At 39.6% G+C, this 18,074-nt stretch overlaps 1 protein-coding gene across 4 annotated transcripts in view; it reads right to left on the bottom strand.

Moving 5' to 3' along the window:
- Positions 1-18,074, bottom strand: part of Pla2g4a (phospholipase A2 group IVA) — a 160,550-nt gene that overhangs the window by 125,245 nt on the left and 17,231 nt on the right. The window contains exon 1 of one of the 4 annotated variants that reach the window (XM_047521188.1): positions 428-539. The exons of 2 other annotated variants lie outside the window; for them this stretch is intronic. The gene's annotated coding sequence lies outside the window, so the exon portion shown is untranslated. Of the gene's footprint in view, positions 1-427; positions 540-18,074 lie in introns of those variants that run through there. One more of the 4 variants, XM_047521191.1, reaches the window with a different exon arrangement.

The raw sequence follows: 18,074 nt of genomic DNA on the forward strand, positions 1-18,074 counted from the left end.
CCAAAACCACTCTTTTTTCAAGTAAAATTTAAATGAGTCAACTAAGGCGGTCGCTAAGGATCCACAGGGCTGTCAAACAGCACCCGCTGGAGTCGGGGCATCGGGAACTACTGAGTGGCATCACGTGGAACAATAACGCAGGCCACCTCGCTGCTGCCTGGAACGCCAAATTTCCGGGCTCCAACCGAAGGAAACAACTTATCGTTCGACTCCACAGTGCGTTTACACCCAGGAAAGCAAACTGGCATCGGTTAGAAGGAAACTGAAGTCCCTGATCTGTGCACCGTTTCAAACGCAAAGGACATGCAGCCTGTTAAAGGAGTCAGGTTTCCCCCGGTCCTTTCTTCCTTCCAAGTGACTACAAACTACCAGCTAAGGAGAGTGGAAGAGAGAAGTGCAGCAGGGCAAGAGTAAATATATTGCTTACAGTTCCCAGTTACATGAGAATCTTCGGGCTTTTCTGTGCCTCTATTTTCTGTGAGGATCCCTGTTCAGCCCGGACTTCAGGAAAGTCTTATCCGTGGTAGGAGGGGCCAAACTGTGGGCTGGTCTCCTTGGGGTTTTACAGATAGTTTTAAGGTGGAATGAAAGAACAAGAAAGAGAGAGAACTCTTCTCATAAAGGCTGATATTGGAAAATAAATATTCGGTTATCAGAATCAGACGTTTGCAGTCAGAAAGCATGCTTAAGTGATACATAAAATGACTTGTCCTGAATTACATGGACTTTGCATTTCTCTGGCATGGAATTGCTTCTTCCCTTAAGCACACTCTGCTTCCTCTTTCTTCCACACAAGTAAGAACAAAAGTGAAAAGATAGTAAATAACCTTGAACATTTTTGCATTCTTTGAAAAGCCCTAAACATAAAATGGATACATTTTTTAAATGAACAATGTTGGACCACTTTAAAAATCAAATCTTCAAAGAATTCCTCCCCAAGCAGAACACCTGAGTTGACAATCATAATCCTTTGTAAGTTTAAGGTTAAAGGCATTTCAAAGAATATAATGCAAATGTTGAGATTTATAGTTCGAAAAATCAAATCAGGTTGAATTGCAAATTTGCAATGTAATTTGAAATACTCAATAACCCTAATACTGGGCTAGGGATATAGCTCAGCTGTAGGTGCTTGCCTTGCATGCACAAGGCCCTGGGTTCTAATCCCCAGCACCACAAAAATTAAAAAAAAAAAAAAAAAAAATTTAAATGGTGATAACCCTAATATGAAGAAAAGTACACTGTTTAAATTCCATAGGTTGTACACAATACAACCATAGAAACGAAATGATGTTCCCCATTTGTGTACAATGAATCAAAATGCAGTCTGTAAAAAGTTTTAAAAAAATAAAATAAAAAGAAATAAATGTACCACAGCAGAGAAAAAAATAAATGAATTCCATAGGAATCTATTCTAGTAGAATAAATTATTCCACTTGAATAAGAACACTCATTATAGCCCTGGTTCAGTGTTATATTTGGATATATAAGAAAAAAAAAATGTTTTATTCCATGCAGTTGAAGGCAGTCTTTTTTGTGTTAGTAAACCCTCTTTCTACCTGAGGTCCATAACACATTAGGAACTCCAGAGTTCAATGGATGATTGTTGAATGCATTGTCATGACCTGAGGTCAGACATCCTAAACCTGACACCCAAAAAGCTCTCCCCGCAGCACAGCCATCTGTGTCATTACTAAAGAGAGAAAGTTTACTTTTTATGCCCCTTTCTACACAAATGAAATTGGTGGAAAGACAAAAGCAACTAGAGGTAAGGAAAAAATGCACCTTAATTAAATATATGTACCATGAATAGAATCAGATATCATGATGAGAGTATAACTCTCTAGAGAGAATGTTTATGAGCAATAGGAACTATGCTCTAAGAGCTAAATATCCACCAGGAGTTACCTGTACATCTGCACCAACATTTTAACCTAAAACATGAAAACTATCATTTTCTCTATGGACATATTAGATGATTATTACTATTTTATCCAGCTTTCTTTCCCTCCACAATTTTTAAAGATATGTTTTTAAGAAACTGGAACAACGAAAGCACTAATAATATAATTGTTACTCCTTCTAGAGAATTCTGATGAACAAGCTCCTTTGTCTTACCCTACGCTCACTGTTATCACCACCACTGCATCTATGACATTAAACATTGCTATTTAGAACTTGTTTAACCTCATGTCACATAAGCACACAAAATCAGGAGTGAAGCAAGGTCTGCCCGACTCCAAAGCCCATGTTTTACCAGTATGTCATACTCTCTTACAGCAAGTTTTATTCACCCATCCTTTCAGTTTTGTACCACGTCAACTAAATATCTGTTAGACTTCACTGGTTCCCAGGGTAGGAACCTTCCACTGTTCCCTTCTGGATCAGCAAAAGTCACTGTCTTGCCCCTTCATCCTTCCCATCCTTCCCACCACAACTCCCTGGGCACCATCTGTTTTTATCTTCTTTTTTGTGTGTGTATCTGCATTTTTCTTTTCTTTCCATTTTACTGTCAAAATATTAATTTTTATGGTTGCCTCACTATTTCTTACATATACTAACACATGGTCTTATTTCTGCATCTCTCTTCTGCTCTTAAGATCATCCTAGGCTTCACTAACAGACACACCTTCCTGCAAGTCTTACCAGTTCACTCTCATACCCATGACATCCGGGTTTCTCCACTGCCTACTCATACCATTACACTTTAAAAATATTCCTTTTTTGTTTGCGAGTAAGGTAGAAGTAAAAATTAAATCAGGATCCCTTCAGATTCTATTCCACATTACAATTTTATATGGTATAAATAGAAAGATTTACCCTGTCAAAATAAATACAGTGCAATACACAGTAGAAATTTTTGGCTTACCGAGAAGTCACGTTCAAGAATTTTTTTTTACAAAGCTAGGTTGTCCTCATTCATTTTATCTATTCGTGGCCATAATTTAAATTTAATTTTCTGCTCTCCAAGATCCCTCTAAATTTGGTAAAAGCAAGTGCGTGTCTAGTTTTAGCACTTCTGTCAGAGTGGATGCAAGTCCAATTACTCAGCTGGGACGCTGACTTGCAGGCACTTTAGAGTTTAAAAGATATTTATGCTCTTGGAATTTAAATGTACTGACGACAATGAGAAAGTGCGAGCCCGTGTCCTTTGGTTTGAAGTAATCCTGAGTAGGAAGAACTATTGCTAAATGAATTTCCAGTGTTTCTCAAGTAGCTGAACTCTGATAGATGTCACTAGAGGGTTTTTTATAGAACTTTTGGCTGTCTCAGGCTAAGATAATAACAGCATTCCTATATTTATGTCTGCAAAACTAGTGACTCAGCAACTTCAGGGACACTTCCGATATTTGATTTTTTCAAATACATTGTCAGGTACTAACAGTTTTGGGAAAAAAATCTTTTCTTCCTTCATGTTTCATAAATAGGATATTTTTCTCTGATTAGAAATACAACAAAACACAAGTAACTCTGTAGCAGTGGTCCACTTTTTGCTTTGAATATAGCCCTTGCTTCTCTGCCACTGCAATTTATATATATGTACCAGGACTTGAACCCAGGGGTGCTTAACCACTGAGCTACATCCCCAGTCCTTTTTAAAACTTTGAGACCAGCTCTTACTAAGTTGCTTAGGACCTCACTAAGTTGCTGAGGCTGGTCTCAAATTTAAATCCTCCTGTCTCAGCCTCCTGAGTCCCTGGGATCACAGGCATGTGCAACCATGCCTGGTGTGATTATTTTTAAAAGGGACATATTTCTTTCTCTTCCTCCCTTTCTCCTCCTCCTTAATCTCTTCCCCTCCCTTATCTCAGAGAAACAGGGTTACCTTTCTCCCCATCCTAGGCAGAGTTATCTGTCCTTGAGAACACACGCACCATAGGAATGAAGTAATCCAGATTTTGGGAATGGTTCCAGATCTCAAAAATGACTATCTGCCAAATTAACAAGTGAAGCACAACTCAGAACAGAGAATATATGGAAGGTATCCTTTTGCATCACCTCTTTAAAATTTCCCTCTTCCCCAGATGGGCAGAATCCACAGACTCTGGAGTAGAGTCCCCTGTGTTTCTCCTTTGCTAGCAAAGCAATAAATCTTCTTTTTCCATTTTCTCAAAACTGTATCTTTGCTACTAGATTGGCATCAGGGACAATGACCAATGACCAAACTTTCCTAACAACTCTTAATCTTCACCCAAATAAAAAATCCACATACCAGGATTTAATTTCATTACATTTATGATGTGGCTTTAAATGCCACAGTTGAACCCAACTATACGTTTTAGCATGAAGGAAACATTGAGATACTTTACACATAGTAACAAAATTCCAAAAACAGCTATAAAAAAATGTATCCTAATCTGTTATTCCAAATTAGCAAAACAATCCAATTGTTTTGTTCATGGCGACAGGACCATTAAGGAAAACACGGATGGCCTAACCAACTTAAATATTTCTTAATTAATATCCTATTAAAATTGTTGGATTTTATGGGTCCATTTGACTAGACTGAGGGATGCCCGATTGACTACTAAAACACTATTTCCAGGTTTGTCCATGAGGCTATTACCAAAAAAAGATTAGGTTTTTTCCCCCGGTACTGGGGATTGAACCCAGGGGTGCTTAACCACTAAGCCACTTTTCCAGCCCTTTTTATTTTTTACTTTGAGACATAGTCTCACTAAGTTGCTTAGAGCTAAGTTGCTGAGGCTGGCATTGAATTCACAATCCTCCTGCCTCAGCCTCTCAAATTTCTAGGTTTACAGGCATGTGCCACCAAAGAGATTAGCATTTGAATCAGAAGACCAAGTAAAAAAAATCCATGCTCATCCAAGTGAGCAGATCATCCAATCCCTCAAGGCCCTAAATAGACCAAAAAGGCATAGACCTGGTCCTGGAAAGAACAAACAGGATTACTGTGTCAAACAAGTATTGTGCACTGGTGTTCCCAAAAGCAAGGTCCCTGTCCTTCATGCCAGCCCAATAAGAACACGAGGTTTTGAGAAAAGGGAAAAAGAAATTGTACTGCTTTGCTTACAATGGAGAAATACAGGCGACTCCTGTCCCAGAGTCTGTGATTCTCTCTAACAGGAAGAACAGAGGATTTTTAAAGGTGATTCAGAGGGATACTATTTCCCAAGACTGGAGAGGAGAAATGCAGAAGGACAGGATCAAGCAGCAGAAGATCAGGGAGGAGAAGACCAGTGAGAAGAACAGGGAGGAGAAGGTTGGGGAAGAGAAAATTAGGAAGAAAAAAATGTCTGTTTTAGAGCAGCAAGGGATATGTTCAAAATATGAAGCGAATCACTGTCACACTGGGGATCTGGGTGGTGGAAGCCCTATCAGGATGGAAATAGGGGGCTGGGGAGATAGCTCAGTCCGTAGAGTGCTTGCCTTGCATGCACAAGGCCCTGGGTTCGATCCCCAGCACCGCAAAACAAAAAAAAAAAAAAAAAGATGGAAATAGAGTGCTAATACCCTTGGATAAAAGTCAACTGTGTTAGTAAAGCATACCACACGGTAGGAGGAGATCATTTGTACAAGACAGACGTTTCAGAGACTCGACTTATCATTAGGGTCTTAATGACTTTCACACAGTTTTTACTTAATACTACTTTATTAATATTTAAGACTTTATCTTCAAATTATTATTTACCCTGAGGATTTATGGCCAAACAAGTAAGCCAGTTTAGTCTTAGCTGGGATCGATTTTTGCCAACTTAAAATTGTGAAAACCATTTGAGGAAAAAAGAGGAGATCTGGCATTGCAAAATGTGTCCTCTATTTCTGAGTCCTCGCAGAGGCGTATATGAGTGCTTCAGGAAGAAAACCCTCCCAGGGTATGACTTAGGTTAATAGGAGATGGCAAGACTTCTGGGGCATGGCCACCTGGCCATGTGGTGGGAGAAGATAATTTTATATAAATTGATGATTCAGAGATTTAATTTCAAATTAAGGATTTAGTGCCTCATACATTGTAAGTAATACATAGTATTGATATTAATACAGAATACATAGTAATATATAATACCAAGTAATGCATTTTTAAGATGCACTTAAAAATTTATTAAGATTTACAACAATCTTGCCACTTACTTCATAAAATAATGCCTGAATGAGTCAGTTTATTCTTATTTAGTTTTGCCCTATGAAAATTCGAAAAACAATTTGAGATGGAATGAGGAGACTTGAGATTGTGAAATGTATGGGGCCCATGGTAACATTGGACTATATTTTCAGGAGTTCCCTAGATTCAAGTCTGGTGCAGAGGCAAGAAAATATCTCTTAAATTCCAACGAGTGATGTGGCTTCAACATTGGTCATCCTTGGGAATCATTATAGAACAAAACCAGAGATTCTATTTAAATGTCAGGGACGTTCCTAAATCCATAGGACACTTACAAAACTTGGAGAATATGAAGGGGAGAGAAGTTTCAAAAATGCCTAAAGTTCAATTTCCTATCCAAATGGGGGCTAAGAAGAGTTTAATTTTAACTTATTAAAATAAATGTGGCACTTTGTCCTTTGTTACAGAAATCATGCCCTTGTACCTAGTTTTACAAGAGAGAGAGAATAAAATCACACACCTTACCTCCCAGACATGACATATGGTTGATATTTCATTGTTTGTCATTTTGATTTCTTATTCTGTGTGTACAGATATAACTTTAATAGGATTATACATCACTTTATAATCTCTAATTTTTCCTATCCATAGCACATCGGAAGCATCTTTCTATGATAATAAGATATTTTAATGGTTGCATAACTTTGCAATATAAAAGACTATAATAAAGTGTAACTTTTTTTTTTTTTTTTTTTTTTTTTGATAACAAGGACGGAACCCAGGGGCCCTCATCCACTGAGTCACACCCCCCAAGACCTTTTTACTTTTTATTTTGAAACAGGGTCTTGCTAAGTTGCTGAGGTCAGTCTCCAACTTTCTATCCTCCTGTCTCAGCCTCCAGAGCCACTGGGATTACAGGCGTGCACCACCACACTCTGCCAATAATAACTTATTTGAAGATGTTATGCCATGTCTAGTTTTTTTCACTATCACAAATAAAACCTTGACAAAACATTGGAAGCTCAACCTCAGTTCAAATCCACAATTAACTGAAGAAACAAGTTCTGATGTAAGTATAATGAGAATGTTAACAGTCATATGTCTTCTTGTGAGAAGGGACTGGATCAGGCAGGTGGATGGAGAAGATTCTGAGTATCTGAAAAAACAGGCAGAAAAGCAGGGCTGGATGCTAGAATAGGGAGAATGAGCATGAGAAGAGCAACCATTTACTAGGAGCCCAGAAAACATGTGTGAACTATCTCCTTTAGTTTCAGTTGCACAGCAGCAGGGCATTAACCCACTTTATAAATAAGAAAGTAAACCATAAATTTATTAAAGAAGCCAGGCACGGTGGCACACTCCTGTAATCCCAGCCACTTGGGAAGCTGAGACAGAAGGATCAAGACTTCAAAGCCAGACACAAGTGAGGCTCTAAGCAACTCAGTGAGACCCTGTCTCTAAATAAAATACAAAATAGGGCTGAAGGTGTGGCTCATTGGTCCAGTGCCCCTGGGTTCAATCCCAGGTATCCTAAATTAATTAATTGCCTAAGGTAACTCAATAAGTGTCAGAGTAGAGGTCCAAACTCCTGTTTTCCTGGTTTCAAAGTTCATGGATCTTTGTTCATTAACTGATGAACAAACTGCAATACTAGCAGCTGTGTTGGTCAGCTTTTGCTTTTGTCAGTATGACCAAAATGCCTACTAACAAGACACTTTGAGAAGAAAAAGTTTATTTTAGACTCATGGTTTCAGAGTTCTCAGTCCCTGGTCAGCCAGCCCCAACGCTCTGTGAGGTGAGGCAGAAAACTCATGGCAGAAAGGTATTGCAGGGGGAAGCTGTTCAGCTCATGGCAGCTAGGAAGCAGAGTGAGACTGTGTGTGTGTGTGTGTGTGTGTGTGTGTGTGTGTGTGTGTGTGTGAGAGAGAGAGAGAGAGAGAGAGAGAGAGAGATGAAAAAAAGGACCAGAGACAAGATATAATCTCTAAGGTCATGCCCCCTGCAAGCTCAAGAGTGACCCAGATGGATGATGAAGACCTCACGAATTCAGCAAAGCCTTTCTTCAGCATCAGAGAGCCTCACTTTCTGGGTAGAAGATGTCCCCGATTACAGGGGAGGCATGGGTTTATATAGATTCCATTGGGAGCTGTCTTCGTCCTGGAAGACTTTAACAGGACGTGGGCAAAAGGTTGCAAACACCTGGAACCTGTTTTTACTTTGCAGTTTTTAAGTAGGCAATGTTTTTACAGGGCAGGAATGGAGGACTCAGAGTTCAGAGTCCAGTGCTCATCTGACCTCCTGGGGTCATTGTATTGACAGGGGGACAAGATTGATGTGTAGTTTCACTGTCACCCAGAGATAATTTATTTGGGAAAGGATCAAAGTTTTGGCTTCTCTTTCCCTCCCTCCCATATCCTTCACCCACAGTGACCTACTTCCTCTCGCCATGCCCACTGGCCTATGGTTACTACCCAGTAATTCATTCAGCTATCAGTGGATTAATCCACTGATGAGGTCCGAGCCCTAATCATTGCCTAAGAATTTCCCCTCTGAACCTTGCTGCACTGGGGATCGTGTTTTCAAACCATGGGCAGGCTTTTGGGGGTACAGTCCAGATCCATATCATAGCAATAACTTAAAATAAGGTTAGCCAACTTTACCATTTTGCATAAGTAAAATTTAATCTAATAAAAATGGTTTCACTTTTAAGATAAGTAAGACATGATGAAGAAAACAAGTTTAAGTTTCTGGGAACTGTTTTTGGTATGCTCATGGGAAATGTTCACATCTTACCATTCTCCAGGTTGGTACTAAACTTAAAAATCTTCTTAAGTCTGCTTTAAACAGAAATGGGCACCATGTTTTCCTTTTATCAAAGCTCATACAAAATGAATTCATTAAGAATATAGAAGTCTTTACTCATTGACTTTTCTCATCCTCTTCACTTTTTTTTGTAAAAATAAAAATGCCATGCCTACTATACAAATAAACATTTTCAGAGACTCATGTTATTATACAAATGATACTTGTATATTTTATACTGTACAGTATATAAATAGGTTCGATCTAAATTTATATTTATACACACACACACGCATTTTATTTTGTTTGTATGTTCCTTAGAAAAATACCACAAGTTAGGGAAGTCTTAAAGAATGTTTTCAGTTTCTGTTCCTATTCTGAGACCACTTCTTAATATTTATAAGAAAACATGGTGACTTACAAGATTGGTCATCAAGCCATTAGCTGAGGTATATTTACAAATTTAGTAGTCATCACGCACAGGAACACTCTGATAAACATCTGCTCTCTCCTTCTGAAAGACCAATTGACACTCCTTCCTCCCTAAGAGACAGATGAATGACACTCAATCCTGAAGGGCACACCTATGGAATTAAGGTACCTGGGTTCACAGGTAAAGGCAGTACCTGTTTTCATACTGTTTCTGCTATAAGTAGAGTTGAGTTTCCAAAACTCCGTCCCAGGGCCATTGTTGAAGTGACAAAATGTTACAGGTTTTTGAACACACTAGTAAAAGAGGAGATCACATAAATGATATTATTAACTTTTCTTTTAAGGAAATGAGAAGGCTTACAATTTACGATGAGATTATGCCCTTCTCAAACCTTGGTGTTAAAATGGCATTCACAGTTTTATTGAGGTTGGTGTTCATTTGTTTGTTTTTGGTGGAATGGAGAAAGAAGAGATTTCCTGAGTCGTAATATCCAAAAGTCTGGGGACTGTGGTTTCAAAGCTTTTCAGAAGTTCAAACTCTTCCAGCAATATAAACGTTTGCCATCTCAGATCACAAGAGATCAAGAGGGAAGAATTCACCAGGTGTGATGGCACGTACCTCTCTCCCCTCAGAGGGTTATCAGCAGCTAACATGACTGTCACAAATCCTCTCTAGTCCCAGCGGTTCTTCATTTCCTTTGGAATGCACCTGTTCTCTTCAACATGGTCTCCAAATACCTGGCCCGGATCTGACCTCACCCGGTCTCACCTTCCGCTTTACTCCAGAGCTAGAGTGGACTTCTTTAAATTTCAAGAAAGCACAATATGCACACGGGTTGTACTATTTTCACATGTATTCTCTTCCTTTCCCGAGAACTCTCTCTTGCTGACACCTACTTAATTTTCAATTTTCACTTTGCAGATGTCTTCCTTCTAAGCCCGACCTGGTGGCACAGGCTATACACTCCAGATACTTGAAAGAACAGAGGCAGGAAGATTCTAGGCCAGCCGGAGCAATTTAGGGAAACTCAGTCTCAAAATAAAATAAAGAGGGCTGGGGATGGAGCTCAGTGGCATAGAGCTCGCCTAGCAGGCACAATGCCCTGGGTTCAATCCTAGTACAAGACTACTTCCTTCTAAAAGATCTTATCAGATCAATACCCTCCTTTCTCTGCTCCTAGTCACACCCCTGTCCTTCATCCCATCTTAATAAGCTCTGGGAGGACAGAGACTATTTTGCTTACACTGTACAGTCAATGCCTAACATGAGACCTCCAAATGTTAATAATTGGTATTCAAACAATATTTTCAAGTGCATGAATTCCTTCTACTTAGCCTTCTAAACCCTCTTTGCTTGTTATATTGTTATTCTGAATATTAGACTCAACAAAATCACTTCAGCTAATTCCAAACACAATGTGGTAGGACAATATCCGAACCTCCAAGGCTCCACTGCCCTGCTTTTAACATGCTAGCGTGTTTTCTTTCTTTAGTGTTGCCAAATTATGCTTTTTCATTCTGTTTTAACCCTGTCTTTTAAAAGATAAGGCACTACTCTAACTTTCTGGTCGTAATTAACAAAAACTGATATGGCTGTTTCTCACATGGAGGTTCTAGAAAGAACTTTTAAGAAGTGGAAATAAACCTGAACAGGATGATTGAAGACAGCAGGATTTCTTGCCCATTCCTGAAAGGCAAGTCACAGGGAAATGACTGAAATGAGGATAAACAGAAGGTGCATTTTATCAGATGATTGCCGAAGAGGAAACCACAATAGCAAACATATCAGTCTCATCCTCTGCAATAATAATAAAGAAAAAAAAAAAAGAAAGAAAATAAAAATCAGGTGGTTCTGTTGAGCAATGCTCACTGAAGTCAAGAAGCAACAATAAACATTTCCAGGCCCTGGAAACTAAAAACTGCACTTTGTGTGTATCAAATCCTGGAGAGATTTCTAATTATATTCTTGTTTTTAAAACATACTTGTATATTCGGATAATGATCACTTTCAGGGCCATCCTTTTGAAATAAAAAGAGAGAAGAAAAGGGAAGGATAGTTAAAGGAAAGGAAACAGCTCTTATTCACAAGAATCTTATAATTGAAAGAACAGAGTGACCCTCAAAATCACCTAGGAAATCTCTTCACCTGTCCTTAGGTGAGGAACGGAGGCATGGGTTGTGCACTGATACACACTTACCCATCCCACGATCCATAAAGATACATTAGAATATCTAAAAGCTGCAAAGAATGGCAAGTGGCATTTTTGTACTTCCCTCCAATTAGAGGCCATCCCAAAGTCCTTAATGCTCCTGAAATTCATAGGCTCTTAATCCCAAAGTCATGCTTGAATGAACCCTCTTTGCTATCCGTATCTAATGAGGCTTTAAGTTCTCTCATTTTTTTTCCTATTCAATATCTCCAAAATTATTTTTTTTTCCTTTTCTATTTCTAGGGCCACCACTCTGTTTCTTCATAACTCCACAGCTGAAGGGTCAACACCAACTCCTATCTGGTCTCCCTGTAATTCAGGCTTTTACAGAGTAGCCAAAGCAATGGGGAAAATCATCTCGAGGATCATTTCCATCATAACATTTATCCTATCACTTAACTGGCTCTTCAATTGCCTATTGAACTAAACCAAAACAAAAAAAAAAAATCATAGCAATCAGGAACTGCCTGCTCTACAGTGGGAAATTGTCCTTCCTGACACATCTGTGGACTCATCCCCATCCACAGTTACCTGGCAAACTAGAGGACGTATAAAGTAAGGGAAAAAAACCAACATGTTTCCTAGCGTCACCCACCACTAGGTGTGTGGCCTTGCTGCCACTCTTAACTGATTTTGAGCTGCAATTTATTGATCCCTAAGGTAAATGATTTCACTCTGTATTGAATTGAGTTGCCGTGAGAATTGCCATAATGCATGTAAAGCACCCGGCAGGAATCAGACATTCTCATACATCCTAACTACTGTTACTTCATATACTTCACAAAGGATTTGAGTAAGCCATCATCTACTTACTCTTTCATTCGTGTATTCAATCAATAAATGGATCCCTCATCTACTGAGCCCTTGCTCATCCTAGATATTATGTAAGTTACTTGGGAAATAAAGAAGATAAGACTTCAAAGACTTCATCCCTCATCCTGAAAATCCTCACGGGGATAGTAACATATGAACACACCAACATGAAGCCATGTGACTATGCTGTGGGTTCGGGGTCCCCTGAGTGGGGATTCTTAAAACTCTGTCAAGGAGGACGGTTCACTTGATTTCAATCAACAGGCAAAGATGAGTAAAAGTTATGAAGCAAAGAGAGGAAGCAGCAGGCTGTCAGGGGTAGACAAGTGGATTACTGTAATAATAATGATGATGATGATTGTGAAGGTCCGCACCATTTCTGGCCTCAGTTCCAAGCTAGCTTCCTGTTACCTTACTTCCAGCAAACTGTACTAAATTCTAGCTGCTCAATTTATCTATGACTGAATCCCACAGCTATGCCCACATCCAGGCCCCGGACCCTTCCCTCTGAGCTGGTTCTATCCTTCTGACCCCTCAGACTGTGCCCTAAGTTCCTGAGGTCCTTCCTCATAGGCTCCTTACCCATCTGGCTCTTGACCACACTGGCCTCCCAGAGTTTCAAATTTTGTCTGTCTTCTGGGAGTTGCTCCAGCAGACTCATCTTCCCAAACACACAACTCTAAGTCTTAGTTTAAATATCACCTCGAAGAGCTTTTTCCTCCAGCCTCCTTCCCCGCACCCCCCCCACAAATTTACAAGAACAACTCAGTGCCTCTCTCTTCCCTGTTATTCACTTTCACTTTCTACCTTGAAGTTACCTGCTAATTTTCTCATTTGTGTATTTCTTTGTTGCCTGTTTGTGTTTTACTTCTTTCGCTGGTTTGGGGCCTCAGCTGTTTTGTTCCCTGTGGTACCTGCAGTGTCCAGAACATTTTTGTGTGGAACATAATAAGCATCAGAATAATGAATGAATAAATGAATACCTCTACAGCTGCCAGCTGACTTCTGATGATAAATTCCAGCTCCCTAGACTTAGAGCCACTGGATTCCTGTTTTCAGTAGACTGCTAGTTTTAAATCTCAAGACCTCCCCATTGGCTTCCACATGAGTCCCTAGAGCCACGTAAACCAACAACTCCAGGTCACCCATTGTCTTCCACACCCCAACACGTATTCATCAGCAATTTCGCCCAAATGTTTTTTAGTTGACATTCTATTGTCGCCCTTCTACCAGACCTACTAATAATTGCCCTTGTTTCTTAAGGTGGGCCACTACCTTGACTTATCTGTAGGATTAGACTATATTTCCACCACACCCTTGAGGTTCTGGTTTAAAACTCCCCTATTCTCAAAGTCTTTTCTAATCACTTTCAAATGAGAGTGCTTTGTAATTGGTGTCCTTAGGCAGTTTATTCAAGCTGTGCTAAATTGATATTCTAACAGTGTTGGTTTTTATTTTTTTATGTTACAGAGCATACGTATTTGTTTTTCCTAACTGTACGGCATGTATTTTAAGCTAGATCTTATCACTTATGTTTTTAATCTTTATATTTAATCTTCTATCACAATTTTACATCTTCTCAGAAAATGAAAAATAAAAACCTCAAATAAAACTATATCCTAGTTATTAATGGCACTATGCAATGCCGTTTGTTGTTGTGACTACTTAGTGTGGCTGCATTTCACCAAATCCTAATCTCTTTACCTTTCACCTCCATATCTTATGTGTTACCAATACCATGCCAACCAAGACAGTGAGCCCCTGGAGGGCAGAAACCATGTCTCATGCGACTGTCAATCCTGAGTAGACCCCATATTGGCTGGCATCCAGCAAGTTTTTAAGAAAACCTGAATGAAGACCTAAATAAAATAACTATTTCCAAAGGTGTTGTGAAGCACAGCTGAGAACTCATATTCCACCAACAGCTAGAACATGACGCTGATGTACTGTTCCTGTTTCTGTTTGTTGCATGGAGTTTTTACAGAGGTCGCCTGCGCCTGCTCAGTGGGTCAGGTGCAGATGACTCTGCTTGGGGACTCCATGCTTTAGTGCCAAACATAAAGCATCACATGCTTTTCTTGACCTTCTCTTTCTTACAGAATGTGCATTCTTTCTTCAGTGGGAAGGAAATTAGGTTTAAAATATTTTTGGTACTTTTTCAACTTAGGTAGTTTAAAGACTTGTAATCTATTCCCTTTTGCATAGCAAGATAAAAAGAATTCATGTGGGGACTGAGGTTGTGGCTCAGTGGTAGAGCGCTTGCCTAGCATGTGTGAGGGTTGGGTTCTCAGTACCACATATAAATAAATGAATAAAATAAGGATCTATCAACATCTAAAAAAATATTTAATGAAAAAGAACACTTAAAAAAGAAAAGAATCGGTGTGTATTTGTGGCAAAGAATAAAAGGGGTGAAAAGTATGTTACTGAGCAGGATGTTAAACCATCCATGATGAGGAAAAAAGGAATAAAAAATCAAAGGACTAGGGAGATAGGTCAGTCGGTAGAGTGCTTGCCTTGCATGCACAAGGCCCTGGGTTCGATCCCCACCACCGCAAAAAAAAAAAAAAAAAAAAAAAAAAAATCAAAGGACAGCCTCGGCTCTACTATACAGGAGACAGAACATGTGTACCAGATAAGGCTCAAAATCAGGTATTGGTTCCCTCTTTCACTTGAGGGTGAACTAGCAGACTTTTAACTTAGGGCTCCCTTGATTTGGCTCCAGAGTCTGAAGCAGAGCTGAGCATTGCACACAGGATCCAGTGGGTCCTGGCATGAAGGTTGGAGAAAGACAATGGAAAGGAGATAGGCAGGAGCCCATCCTCATAGGCGCACCCTCTGCTTCCCCCATGGCGCAGTGGCCTTCTGTGTAGGAGGCTGATTTGTTCCTGTGCATAGGTACATGTGTGGTATACTCCTTTTCATGCCAGCCCATTTCAGCCTTATTTTTATCCTTGCACATTCTCATGGGGTGAGAATTTGATTAGAGTTGTAGTTCACACTGACCAAGGTCACCACTGTATTGGAAATTTAATAGCATTCCTTTATAATTTTGGAAGCACTGGACTGCATTACTCTCACCCTGGTTTTCTTATAGTAACACAATCTTTCATATAAACTGCTAATCTTCTAGTTGATTAAATATTAGTAGTTTAAATATATAGATGACCTCAGCTTTGATCTCATAATTTTATTTTGTGTAAAATGCAAGCTACCTTCCCAGAATTTAGCTAACCTTATTTTCTATGATAGTTTTAGTTTTCTTATTGATTCAGACTTAAGTCTCTTCTTTCTTGGTTCATTCTTTCCCTGCAGAATGCTGGCCTCAGTCTCAATTGAAGAACTATGAATGATTTATCTTGGAATCTTTCAAAAATTCTTGTGGTTTAAAGGATTTCAGCAGTTAGACTATTTTCCTCATTGTGAGACAATCCTCCCTGAAAACAGATCAGTACTTGCTTTGCAAACCTCACTGTCCCATTTTTCTTTTTCCTTGCTTAACAAAACAAGTGAAAATTTCTTGTGGGTTACCACAGCCCTCCTGGGTTTTCTTATTGTGAAAATTCATTTATACATTCAATATGGCTTATTCAAATGTTTATTACATGCTAGTTTTCCAGGAGCATTCAAAAGTAAAGAATGACTCAACACTTCCCTTCCAATAGCACATAAACGAACTGAAAACACAAAAGTCCATAGGCCCATGAAACTAAGAAACAAAAGCAAAAATAATAATGGTAATAGTAATAATAAGCATTCTTATGCAGCATGGTGGTAAATTTTATATGTCAATTCGACTGGGCAAAGGGATGCCCTCAGAGCTGGTAAAGTTATATCTGGATGTGTACGTGAGGGTGTTTAGGGAAGAGATTAACATTTGAATCAACAGGCTGAGTAAAAAAGGCCACCCTCACCCACGTGAGTGAGCATCATTGATTCTGGTGAGTCCCCCAAAAAGAACAGAAGGACAAAAGAAGGTGAGTTTCTTTTCTCTTCTGGAATTAGGATGTCAATTTTCTCCTGCTCTGGGACGTCAGAGCTGCTAGTTCTCACACCTTTGGATTCCAGGACTTATACCAGCAGCCCAGTTCTCTGACCTTCAGCCTTGGCCTGGAAGTTACATCATGGGATCCGCTGGTGCTCAAGTTTTTGGTATTGGATGGGTTGACACTACCGACTTCCTAGATTCTCCATCTTGCAGACAGCAATTTGTGGAACTTCTTGACCTCCATATCATTCTGCATAAACCAGTACCCTTCATGAATTATGTGTGCGTGTGTGTCTATTTTCTGTCCGGGATTGAACCAAGGGGTGCTTAACCACTAAGCCACATTCCCATTTCTTTTTTAAAATATTTTATTTAGAAAGAATCTCACTAAGTTGCTTTGGGCCTCACTAAGTTGCTGAGGTTGGTTTTGAACTCAAAATACTCCTGTCTCAGCCTTCCTAGTTGTTGGTATTACAGACGTGTACCACCTTGCCCAGGTATATGTGTATACTTTTTGGGGGGACGGGTACTGGGGATTGAACTCAGGGACACTCGACCACTGAGCCACATCCCCAGCCCTATTTTGTATTTTATTTAGAGACAGGGTCTCACTGAGTTGCTTAGTGCCTCGCTATTGCTGAGGTTGGTTTTGAACTTGCAATCCTCCTGCCTCAGCCTCCCTGGCCACTGGCTTTAGAGGTGTGTGCCATTGTGCCTGGCTGTATACACTTTTATATATCCTGTTGCTTCTGTTTTTCTCTAGGGAACCCTAATGCATAAATTTTTACCACTTACAAAGATCATTCTCACTTATGATCCTATGTGATAGATGTTATTGGCAGCCTCATTTATAGATTAGAAACTAAAAATAAAAAGGTGATATGAATTATTCAAATTTTCAATCATAGAGTTTGAAATTGGTATTCCCACCATATTACCTCTCAACGGTAAAAAGCCAGACATGCTTCCTTGCCTCAATTATCCATAGTGCTTAGCAGTAGGATTTGAGGTAGCACCATATGTATAGTGTGCTACAACAGTGTGGAGTTCAGAGTAAGCACCCTAGTCAGATCATTTATTGATGTTTTTGTTTCTGTTATAAGAAAAGGAAGAGTGTTTCATTGAAAAAATTAGGCTTGAAATTCAAATAAGGAGTGAGATGGGCCATGTAGCTGGAAGAGGGAAACAGAGGCCTAGGATGACCTAACCCAAGCCCTGGATGCAGGAGTGGACATGCTTAGGCTGGATAGTGGGAAAGCTGCCCTGGCTGAGGTGCAGGGCTCATGAGCGGTAGAGAAAGGTGTTATGAGCACATAGTCAGGGACAAATAAGAAGGCACTGAATGTCCCCGAACGTTGGACTGAGGAACTTCATTTTAAAGGTCATAGCTTCAGAGGGGTTCATGCCTGGAGGTGGCTAGATCAAACTGCTTCAGGAAGATGTTGTGTGTGCCTCGAAGCCACCAGACAGTTGGAAGGCTGGTGTAGATCCAGCCGCCTGACCAGATGGGGGATAAAGAAGGAAAGATGGGGCAGTGGGGGATGAAGAAGGAAAAAATAAATGTGAAACAACTTTCAAAAGAAGGGAAAAGAACAAATTGGCAGATGACTGAAAATAGAAAAAGTCAAAAATCATGCAGAAATTTCCCTTCGGGGTAATGGCACTAATTAGAAGAAAGACTGAAATTACTATCCTGAAGCTAGCTGCACGGGCTCAAGCACCCTTTTTTTCAAAATTATTGAAATACATATATACTCCTAAATCTCAA

The sequence above is a fragment of the Sciurus carolinensis genome, chromosome 12, assembly GCF_902686445.1.
Source record: "Sciurus carolinensis chromosome 12, mSciCar1.2, whole genome shotgun sequence".
Lineage (NCBI taxonomy): Eukaryota > Metazoa > Chordata > Mammalia > Rodentia > Sciuridae > Sciurus > Sciurus carolinensis.